Raw genomic sequence first — 11,511 nt, forward strand, 5'->3', positions numbered from 1 at the left:
CCTTCTCCATGTTAGCAGATGGGACTGGGGTCAGACTAAAATAAACCTATTCTCCTCAGATAATTTTTTTCCAAAGATTCTTTCTTTTGTTATCAATAGTTCTCATCACGCTGATTGATGTTCAAGGGGTCTCCTCTCCCATAAGTTTGATTCTAATTCCAACCGCGGTGATGTTAAATAGGGGTGAAACGTCATCATAATAGCTTTGAATGGCAGCTGCAGTCACGGAGAAACTCTGCTATTCCCGAACAGAGAAACTGTATCTCTGTTCGGGAATAGCAGATAGAGCGTAGGCTCTGAGTCGAGGGCGAGCGTTTACGCTACGAAAACACGACCGAGTGTTTTAACCTGACAGCCTGAGGTGTTCTTTAGTAAAGTGACCGACAGAAGGACACGAGGCCCTGCTGCACTTTTTCGGTAAGTTAAACGTGTTTGTTAGTGGTGTGCGGATCGATATTGAAATATCGATTGTTCCGATCCCAGTAATTTGTTCTAGAATCGATTCTCATATTAAAATATCGATATTTTAGTACTTTGGGGTAAATTTGTAGTTTTTCATTAACAGGAACACAGTGGAAAGAAACTATATCATTCGGATCATCTAAATTGGAAGAAACTACTTCCTCTTATGCCTTTCATTGTCATATACGAAATACGGCTGTATAAATGTGTTGCAGCCCCTGGCCAGTGTTGCCAACTCCTCAGTAAGGAAAATCGCTATCCGGTTGTTCAGTCTGACGTCACTAGCCGTGTCTGGGTCTAAACTCCGCTGCAGGTCCATATATCAAACAATCACTATGGGATTACTGAGAGTTGAAAAACTGTCTAAAGTCTTTCATCTTTAATAAAATGATCAGCGTTCTGCCCTACCAGGTGTAACAATTGAGTTTAACATCCAGGCATCCATGAAAACGGAATTTATGACATTTAACGGAGTTAGAAGTTAGCAGGGAGTTAGCTCGCTAGCTTCTATCTAAATACAATATAGCATGTCCTGACTGCGGGGTTTTGGAAACAAATTAAAACGTACAGCTCTGCTATCACTTCCAGCATAAATGAAGACAGAAAACTAAACCGCAGTGACGTTTGTAGGGTTACTGAAGTTTGGCTAGCTGGTATATAATGATGTGCTACGTGACCACTAGCGACACAGCTATGTTAGCATAATATAAACAAGCTAACTTTTTTTCCACTCGATAAAAGTTAACGTGAGTGTTCTCGGTGGTCAGGAACAAATGTAATCGCATGGCAGGATGCTGTAAAAGGACCAAACTTCAGCCAGGAGAACAACTGAGATAATCCATCCACAATACGAGGTTAGTCATTCATATACTGCTGCATGGGCTGGGCTGTAGTTACATCGTAAGGTTTTAAAAACTGAGCTTAAATAAATGATTAGCGGTAATAAAAGCCGAGGGAGGTCAACAGGGATCACTGACTGTTTTAGGAGCTTTTTGAGATCAAATAGAAGAAAATACATAACATTAAACATGTTAACAACACAAAAGCCATATTAAACGCAGACTACTTTAGACCCGGAAGTAGGATTCGTCGCGTCATCACTGAACAACCGGATTGGCTATGCTAAAAGTATCTAGAAGTTGCTAAACGACGTCATCGCCTAATTTGCATAATTGGTCATGCTAATATCATTGTAACCCACGTTGTAGGAGAGAAAAGAAGAAGAGACATAAAGTGAGTAAAAAAAACGTCCTAAATGCATTTAGAATTTATTTAGAATTACAAATTATTATTTTTTCTTTTTTAGCGATTATCGTTTTTTGTAGTAGTTTTAAACCTTGTGATCCACAAAACAACATAACAGTAAAAGAAGAACTGATTGCGTTACAGTCAGTGCGGGAGCAGAGGCTTCACTTATACGCGATTCATTTGCAGTTTGGACGCATAGGTGGGAACATCTCCTGCCCTGATAGCAGCTGGGGGAGGACTATCCTCTGCCCGTGAGCGCTTTGGCACGGGCGAGGTGCCCACAACAGCACCCGCTGCTTGTTGAGAAGAGCAATATGCGCTTTCACGTCAAAAAGTTGTCGTAAATAAGTCTCCAATAACACCAGAAAAAGTCACCAGATTTGTCGCTAGTCGCTTTTTAGAAAAAAAAAATTGCTAAGGGGCTCTGAAAACTCGCTAAATATAGTGACAAAGTCACTAAGTTGGCAACACTGCACCTGGCGTGCGCACTTACAACAATGGCTGAGCGTAAACATGTCATGTGTGGACATATTTTACCTCCACAAACAGCCAAGACGCGGCTTGCGATACATGTGGCAAGACAGTGAGGTGTTGCGGCAACACCACTAACCCTCGTCAAACACCTCAGAGTAAATCATATCACAGAATATGATGAGCTTATGTTGAGGCGAACTGAAGAGGAGGAGAGGGACAGGTGCTGCTAGGGCAAGACAGACGTCTCTCACGGAGTCCTTTAGTGCTGCAGGCAGGCAACATGCTCAAATAGCACACAACTTCAGGTTTTTTATTTCTATATGATTATTCTGCATCATTAAGCAATAAGAACAAGTAGTCTGATGTCCTGTAATCATTGTGAAGCTATATTATTATTACAATTACAATTACATAATGCAATTCTATATTGTATTATGAAATACAATGAAACATTAAGTTTTTGTACAGAGTATCGGTATCGGATCAGTATTGTCGATACCACCCTGGATTTTACTTGGTATCGGATCAGAAAGGAAATCAGTAGTATCGCACATCACTAGTGTTTGTTGACCTGAAGCTCCATAAAGCACCACTCCAATAGCCAAACCCATCTGTGTGGATAGTTAAAATTGTGATTGACATGACATTGGCCAATCAGGTGAAAGGAAGGTGAAAGGAAGAAAAATAGGGTCAAAATTCGTACTTGTAACTTGAAAGTTGAGTGCAGAGTTTCATGTGTATTTTTTGGCAAAGTCCACACACAAATCTTTTTTTACACATGCACAAATTCTTTTTACACATTCAAATCTTTTTTACACATGCACAAATTTTTTTACTCATACAAATCCTGATTTACAAGTACAAAACTGATTTACAAGTACAAAATATTTATGACCACAATTTGAGCCCATAGAGGAGAGACCCGAGGCGGCCGCCGGTCCGACTGTCAGGTGAATTGAGCTTCAGGTGAGATATTATGACCTGCAGTCTATCTGGGTCATATATAAACCAAGTTTAGGTGTAGTTGATTTTCGTTGTGCTGACTTTTTACAGTCAGTTACAATAACTCATAGTGCGTACTAGCTAGCATGACGGAGTTTCTATACTGCTGGGCGGGTGCTATGATGTGAGTGGTGAACTTTATTTTATTCATAAGGTTAGGTTAGTAGAGTTGCCAACCGTGCCGTAAAAAACGGAATCCTCTGGTATTCAGAGTTAAAATTACGCGTTTCGTATTGAGCTGAAAATGAACGCGATTTGTCCCGTACTTCAGCTAGAATAACAAAAAGACACAAAGCTGGAGTTATTCTGCATCGTTACGCTGTCAACTGCCACTTCTTATCTCATTCTCCCCCCCTCCCTCTCCTGCTGCTACTTCAATCACAAAACTGATCAATGATTAGCTGATCGGCGTTTCTGCCGCAAGTCTCTCCTGCTTGTTTATCTCTCACTTTGCGCCAGAAAGAGGAAACTAGCAGAAGCGTTAAACAGCAGAAGCACCTTCACACTTGATCAGCTGTTGTTAGAATTTATTTAATATTACTTTCTAGTATCAGCTGATGTTTGCTGGAGCCACAGCCGTAAAGCTGCTGGTCATGATATCGGTTTGGATATGTGGTGAGAGGGAAACAGGGAAACATGAAGATGAAATCAGGAGATGTCCTTACTGAATCATCAGAGCTGAACAGGTGATGGAGAAACAGGTTTACCTTTAGGTGACATGAATGGGTTGAAGGAAAGTTCTGAACTGTTTCTGAGAGACAAATAACACCAGGATCCTTTTCTACGTAGCTGACAGCTGGTAACTGTGCAGGGGCGGGTCTAGCAAAGTTTTGCCATGGGGGCAGGTAGAGCATTAACAGGGAAAGGAGGGCACAAAAAATACTTTCTTATTCTCATTTAAAATTTCTTTAATTACTTTTAACAAATAATTATCTGAATATTACAACCAAAGTTTTCATCTGATGTCAAATGTATAGAAATCCATTATTGTACATAGTAATTTTTTTCAGGGTCCCAACATAATTTCTTCAGAAGTAAGTACTGTATATGATGCCAGTATTTTCCCACATTTTCTAGATACTGTACCAATACTGTGTGTAAAATTCCATCAAAAAGTCAATTAAGTTTTATTCTTTCTCACCTGTTTTTCTGTCTCCTTTCACTTTTTAAAGGTTGCCATGTTAGAAAAAATATTTTGCCCTGCCATGCTGTTTATTGATGTGGCAAATGAATAGTTTATGAAAATAAATGGTCTCTAGTCAAAATGCCCAGGCCGATTTTTTTTGTCCCAGTCCAGCCCTGGTGTAATATATTGGTTGACTACATACACTGAACAAAAATATAAACGCAACACTTTTGTTTTTGCTCCCATTCCCCATGGGATGGACGTAGAGACCTAAAATTCATTCCAGATACACAATATAACCATCCCTCCCAAACAGTGGTCACAAATCAGTCCAAATGTGTGGTAGTGGGCACATCTGCTATATTGAGATAATCCATCCCACCTCACAGGTGTGCCACATCAGGATGCTGATCTGACATCAAAAACCAAAAACTTGCACCAGCCATACTGTTCACAGCCACAGGAGGGAAAATTACAAAAAGACATCACAGATTCGATAAAACTTCTATAAAACAAAGACAACATCTCGGATGAGACATTAAAAGATCTCATTTTCCTTACAAAGAACAGTCTTTGTTGAACTTTTTTAGTAGTGGCATCAGCGAGAGATTCAAAACGCAGTTTATGGTCAAGTACCACACCTAGATATTTATAACTCTCAACGATCCCAATATCGGCAGTTTTAATGATAGTGGGTGATGAGCTATAAGAGGACTTCCTAAAATCAATAATCATGTCTTTAGTTTTTGACACATTAAGTGACAGGAAGGACTCATCACACCAATTCACAAAATCACCTACAACCTGTCCATGGCCTGACTCATCCCCCACTAGAAGACTGACGATCACTGTGTCGTCAGCAAACTTCAGGATATGTCTGTTCGTGAAATTGCTGCGACACTCATTTGTGTACAGAATGAACAGAAGGGGAGAGAGGCAGCAACCCTGGGGTGATCCAGTAGAGGAGGAGAGCACATCAAAAAATACATTATTCACCCTCACGCATTGTGACCTATTAGTCAGAAAGTCTGTCACCCAGCCGACCAGACTAGTGTCAAGCTTGAAATGATTGTAAAGCCTGTCAGCAAGTAAGAAGGGTTGAATTGTATTAAATGCTGATGAAAAGTCAGCAAATAATAATCTTACATGGGTGTGGGGGGCCTCAAGATGCTTATACAAGAGATGCAGGAGTGTGACAACAGCATCCTCCACACCTCTCCCTGCTCTATAGGCGAACTGGAAGGGGTCAAGATGGTGTTCAACATGCATTAAAATCTCCTTAATTATCTTCTCAAATGACTTAATCACTAAAGAAGTCAGAGCCACAGGCCTAAAATCATTCAGTACCTTAGGAGAACTGCCCTTAGCAACAGGAACAATGATCGCATGTTTCCAAAATTTGGGTACTGTCTGTAGCTCTAAAGAAAGTGAGAAGATATGGTGAAAAATCCCACTCAGCTGATCAGCACAAGTTCTCAGTACCTGTCCACAGATGTTGTCAGGTCCAGAACTCTTACTTTTAGTGTGTCTAAAAAGATTAGCTACCCCCCTCTCATCAATACAAATTGATGGGGGAGTGACAGTCTTTTCCCTCAGTGTGCTGGTCTGCCTAGAACAGTCAAAGTTCTCAAAACAAAGGTAAAAACTGTTAAGACCGTCTGCCAGATGTTTGTCAGAGGTAAACCCCTCTAAGGTAATATTACTTTTACCTTTCGTCTGTAGCCCTGCCATTGTTTTCATACCAAGCCAAGCTCTTTTGAGGTTGTTACTGCTGAGTTCTGCCTCACTTATTTCTATAGCTCATCTTGGCAATCTTTATTGCAGCCCTCACCTCCTTCCTCAATATTCTCATAGTGGGAACGTCTCCCTCGTTAAAAGCTCTTTCTTTCTTTATTGTTTAGCGGAGTTTAAGTTTTAGAAAAGTACTTCTACACCAGAAGCTAAAAGGTGAGTTTATTTTGAATGTAAGTTTAGAAACCACAGTCATTGTTAGAAACCAATGACTGTATAAAAGATGGACGACGTGACACCGCCTCCTAACATTGTGCAAAAATGAAGCCACAAAAATATCCCGCTTGTGGAAGCTGCCATCTTGCAAATTTGGAGCCATGGGCTGTATCCCAATTCAGGGTCTGCAGCCTTAAAGTACGCATTTCAAGGCCGATTACGTCACAGCGGCGCGCCGAAGGCTGTCCCAATTCAAAGGCTGCTCGAAATGCGGCCCTGAAATGCGTCCTTCATTTCCCTGAATTTTAAGGCTGTGGCAGTGTAGACTTCGTGGCCCAACATATCCCAGAATGCATAGCGCGGCGGTGGGTGTGGATAATTTTGCCGGGAAAAAAAAACGGCCAAAGAGTAAACTTTAAGTACTGAATATTATGTCACTTATTTATGTGCAAATGTTTAATAACGCAGAACATTAAAACATTACTGTTGGCAACATGTCGGCATAGTTATGTGACATTAGTGACGTTTGTACTAACTTGGTTTTTAAGCCTTTACTTTAAAATATACGCCGTTCAATAGCTGAGCTTAATCTTACAGAGAATGATCAAAGCTCATGTAGAAAGAAAGAAACAAATGAACAAAAGATTTTCTCCTTTATTTCTGTCAAACAAAACTGTATGACACATTTCCAGCTGTTAGTATCATGGTTGCTAGGCAACCTGGGCAGCGCAACGGAGGCTGGACCGTCCCATTTCACAAGCCTCGCACTTCCGGCCTTAGCGGTCTTTGAGTACGCGGCCCTTGAGGATCGTTGAGGCTGCGTACTTTAAGGCTGCAGACCCTGAATTGGGATACAGCCAGAGTCTGTGCAGTAGTGACTTGAGGCGGAGCGACTGTGTAACACTCCCGCCCACATACCCGCTGGACGTGACCGCAAACACGCCCCCCTATACTTTTTACGTAGCCCGGCGGCTCGAGTTTTTTGCTGGTTTACCGCGGCTGACGACTTGTTTAATTAAGGTAAATACAAGCATGTCACTGTTATAAAAAAAAAAAGACACAGCTTATCATCTTATAGTTCTAAAATCGCTCTGTTGTTAATTCGTTTGCTAGACGAGCCGCTAGCATATGCACTGTGTTGGAGGCTTGTTGCTAGCTAGTTAGCGATGCTACACACCTGTTACTCTAATAGTCTGTGTTATTGAAGGATTCAGCACTTCTTAGGGTTTTTTTTTTTTAATCCATTTTTAGATAGCGATGAGATCAGCTACACACTCCACAGAAGCCCAGAGTTACTGTTAATATCAAAAATATAATGCTGTCCTTTGAGATTTTAACATTTAAGACTGTGAGTGTAATGGATCTAAAACTGTTTAAATCTCTCCAGCCTGGTAACATGGAAACTTTAAAAACAGCAGCATAAGGTTTCATTAGTGTAGTCTAATTTGTTCTTTTCATTTAATAATAATCCATATTATATATAACAGCTAGATTCACCCTGGAGAGAAACTAGTGAGGGAGACCATCAGGACCAAGCTGGGTTTCTGGGTCCAGAGGTTTGGAGAAACTTCTTCCTTTTCTTTCATCACAGCTGTCCTGTGCCAGAAGTTCTGTTGACCCACTCAAAAAAAGCATCATTTAAGAAACACCAGGAACACTGAAGCTCATCGCATTAATCAAGCAGGACTCATGATCTTCACCAGCAGCTCCCTCACAGGGAAATCTTTAGCACTCCTCCGTAGGCCCGCCCCAGGAGATGGATAAACCCAGCATTTCATCAACACTGTGATGGAGACCTTTGGTTTGTGTAATGTTATAAATACTTGGATACTCCCCAGAGGCTCTGGACTTTTACATAAAGATATTATATTCAGTCCTGTAGAAAGTTGTATATTTAAAAATATATGATCCTCTGTGGTTACTCTGGTATGAATAACTTTGCATCACTTTATGGTAAATAACACACTATCTGCAAAAAACTGAAAGAATTCCAGATCACAAGTTTGTAGTTCAACGTACAAGTGACGACCTTTGACCTTCATCAGGTTTTATTTAATTGTGTTAGAGAAACTCAAACGTGCTCTTCATGCAGCTGAGTACATCAAGTGTTTAAAACGGAAGCTGTGCTGGTCTGAGATCAGCAGCTTTGTGAAACGCCAAACTGAGGTCCTGTTAATGCTGAAATATAGTGACACAGTTACATGGGTGATTAATCCTTTTGTTTTTTTGCCTTTAACTTTATCAATAAAACAGCTGCAGCTTTCACTACAGCACATGTGGTACTTTAACCTTTGTACAGTTTTCATCAGTTCATTTTGCAGTTAACATGTGAACATGTTGGATGATCTGTCTGCTGTCACTGGGTGGTGCTGAGGTCTGAATCTGAGGGCAGCTCCTGTAATCACAAAGAGAACAGAACCATCAAACTCAAATATAAATTTTATCCCTCAAAATTGAAATAAAGCTGATTCTTCTGTCCTCACACACTCAGGATCTGAAGTTCTTCTCTTACATTTTTTTCAGTATTACAGTACACTACAGTACTTTAATCCATAGTTCCTGATTAATGAGGAGCTACAAGGTACAAGCTTTTTTTTTTTTAAAAAAAGTTACTGTCTTTACACATGTGGCAAGAGACTGAAAACATGCTGTTGTTTGCACATATTTAATATTCAGCTCTGCACAGGAGCTGAAGCAGGATGCAGCCTGTTGCTTTTACAGTATAATACTTGTAATAAAAGTACAGTAACAGTAATTAGTGACTGAGTAGCCTGGAGCATTTCTCTTGATTTCTTTAGTCGGTGTAAATTCATTCACTTGCACGGGTTAGCTAAACGAACCCTGACAGCCGAGTCCTCATCTTAGCTAGCTAGGTCTCAGGACCGAGCTAAGGAGGGTAGTTACGGATTAGCTTACAAACACTAGTGATGTGCGATACTACTGATTTCCTTTCTGATCCGATACCAAGTAAAATCCAGGGTGGTATCGACAATACTGATCCGATACCGATACTCTGTACAAAAACTTAATGTTTCATTGTATTTCATAATACAATATAGAATTGCATTATGTAATTGTAATAATAATATAGCTTCACAATGATTACAGGACATCAGACTACTTGTTCTTATTGCTTAATGATGCAGAATAATCATATAGAAATAAAAAACCTGAAGTTGTGTGCTATTTGAGCATGTTGCCTGCCTGCAGCACTAAAGGACTCCGTGAGAGACGTCTGTCTTGCCCTAGCAGCACCTGTCCCTCTCCTCCTCTTCAGTTCGCCTCAACATAAGCTCATCATATTCTGTGATATGATTTACTCTGAGGTGTTTGACGAGGGTTAGTGGTGTTGCCACAACACCTCACTGTCTTGCCACATATCGCAAGCCGCGTCTTGGCTGTTTGTGGAGGTAAAATATGTCCACACATGACATGTTTACGCTCAGCCATTGTTGTAAGTGCGCACGCCAGGTGCAGTGTTGCCAACTTAGTGACTTTGTCACTATATTTAGCGAGTTTTCAGAGCCCCTTAGCAATTTTTTTTTTTCTAAAAAGCGACTAGCGACAAATCTGGTGACTTTTTCTGGTGTTATTGGAGACTTATTTACGACAACTTTTTGACGTGAAAGCGCATATTGCTCTTCTCAACAAGCAGCGGGTGCTGCTGTGGGCACCTCGCCCGTGCCAAAGCGCTCACGGGCAGAGGATAGTCCTCCCCCAGCTGCTATCAGGGCAGGAGATGTTCCCACCTATGCGTCCAAACTGCAAATGAATCGCGTATAAGTGAAGCCTCTGCTCCCGCACTGACTGTAACGCAATCAGTTCTTCTTTTACTGTTATGTTGTTTTGTGGATCACAAGGTTTAAAACTACTACAAAAAACGATAATCGCTAAAAAAAATAAATAATAATAATAATAATAATTTGTAATTCTAAATAAATTCTAAATGCATTTAGGACGTTTTTTTTACTCACTTTATGTCTCTTCTTCTTTTCTCTCCTACAACGTGGGTTACAATGATATTAGCATGACCAATTATGCAAATTAGGCGATGACGTCGTTTAGCAACTTCTAGATACTTTTAGCATAGCCAATAGCGATTTTCTTTGCTGAGGAGTTGGCAACACTGGCCAGGGGCTGCAACACATTTATACAGCCGTATTTCGCATATGACAATGAAAGGCATAAGAGGAAGTAGTTTCTTCCAATTTAGATGATCCGAATGATATAGTTTCTTTCCACTGTGTTCCTGTTAATGAAAAACTACAAATTTACCCCAAAGTACTAAAATATCGATATTTTAATATGAGAATCGATTCTAGAACATAAATTACTGGGATCGGAACAATCGATATTTCAATATTGATCCGCACACCACTAACAAACACCCACTGATGTATAAATAGAGACCAGGGCAGTCTCAGAGCGGCGAGTCCCTGAGCCCTCACTCTCGTGCGAGAGCTCAGAGCTACCCTTGCTAAGCAACAAGTAAAACTGTGCGTTTCTCCTCTCTGATTCTCAGCTGAAGAAGTGTTTTAGAATATATCTCTTGACACTGGGACCTTTGCTTAGCGATATGGTGATACAATTACAAAATTGATCATCGACCTGCGGCCTAGAGCGTCCTGGTGCCACGTGCACTTATAGACACTCTTATGTTCAAACATTCGTTATGCTGTTCGTTATGGCCATACTGTTTGCACAGAAGTCCAATAACAAAACACCACTCGGGTTCAGATCCAGGAGGCCGTTCCTCCCAATCACGCCCCTCCAGGTCTCACTGACATTGCCCACATGAACATTGAAGTCTCCCATTAGGACAACAGAGTTCCCAGGCGGAGCATCCTCCAGCACCCCACCCAGGGACTCCAAGAAGGCTGGGTACTCTGAACTGCCACATGGCGCATAAGCGCAGACAACAGTCAGTTGTAATAAATAATATTGCATTGCATTGCATTGGACAATCGTGGCTCAAGAGTTGGGAGTTCGCCTTGTAATCGGAAGGTTGCTGGTTCGAGCCCCGGCTCGGACAGTCTTGGTCGTTGTGTTCTTGGGCAAGACACTTCACCCGTTGCCTACTGGTGGTGGTCAGAGGGCCCGGTGGCGCCAGCGTCCAGCAGCCTTGCCTCTGTCAGTTTGCCCCGGGGTGGCTGTAGCTACATTCAGTGTGTGAATGGATGGATGACTGAATCTGTAAAGCGCTTTGGGGCCCTTAGGGACTAGTAAAGTGCTATACAGGCCGTTTACCATTT

Source organism: Rhamphochromis sp. 'chilingali' (assembly GCF_963969265.1).
Source record: "Rhamphochromis sp. 'chilingali' genome assembly, chromosome: 11".
Lineage (NCBI taxonomy): Eukaryota > Metazoa > Chordata > Actinopteri > Cichliformes > Cichlidae > Rhamphochromis > Rhamphochromis sp. 'chilingali'.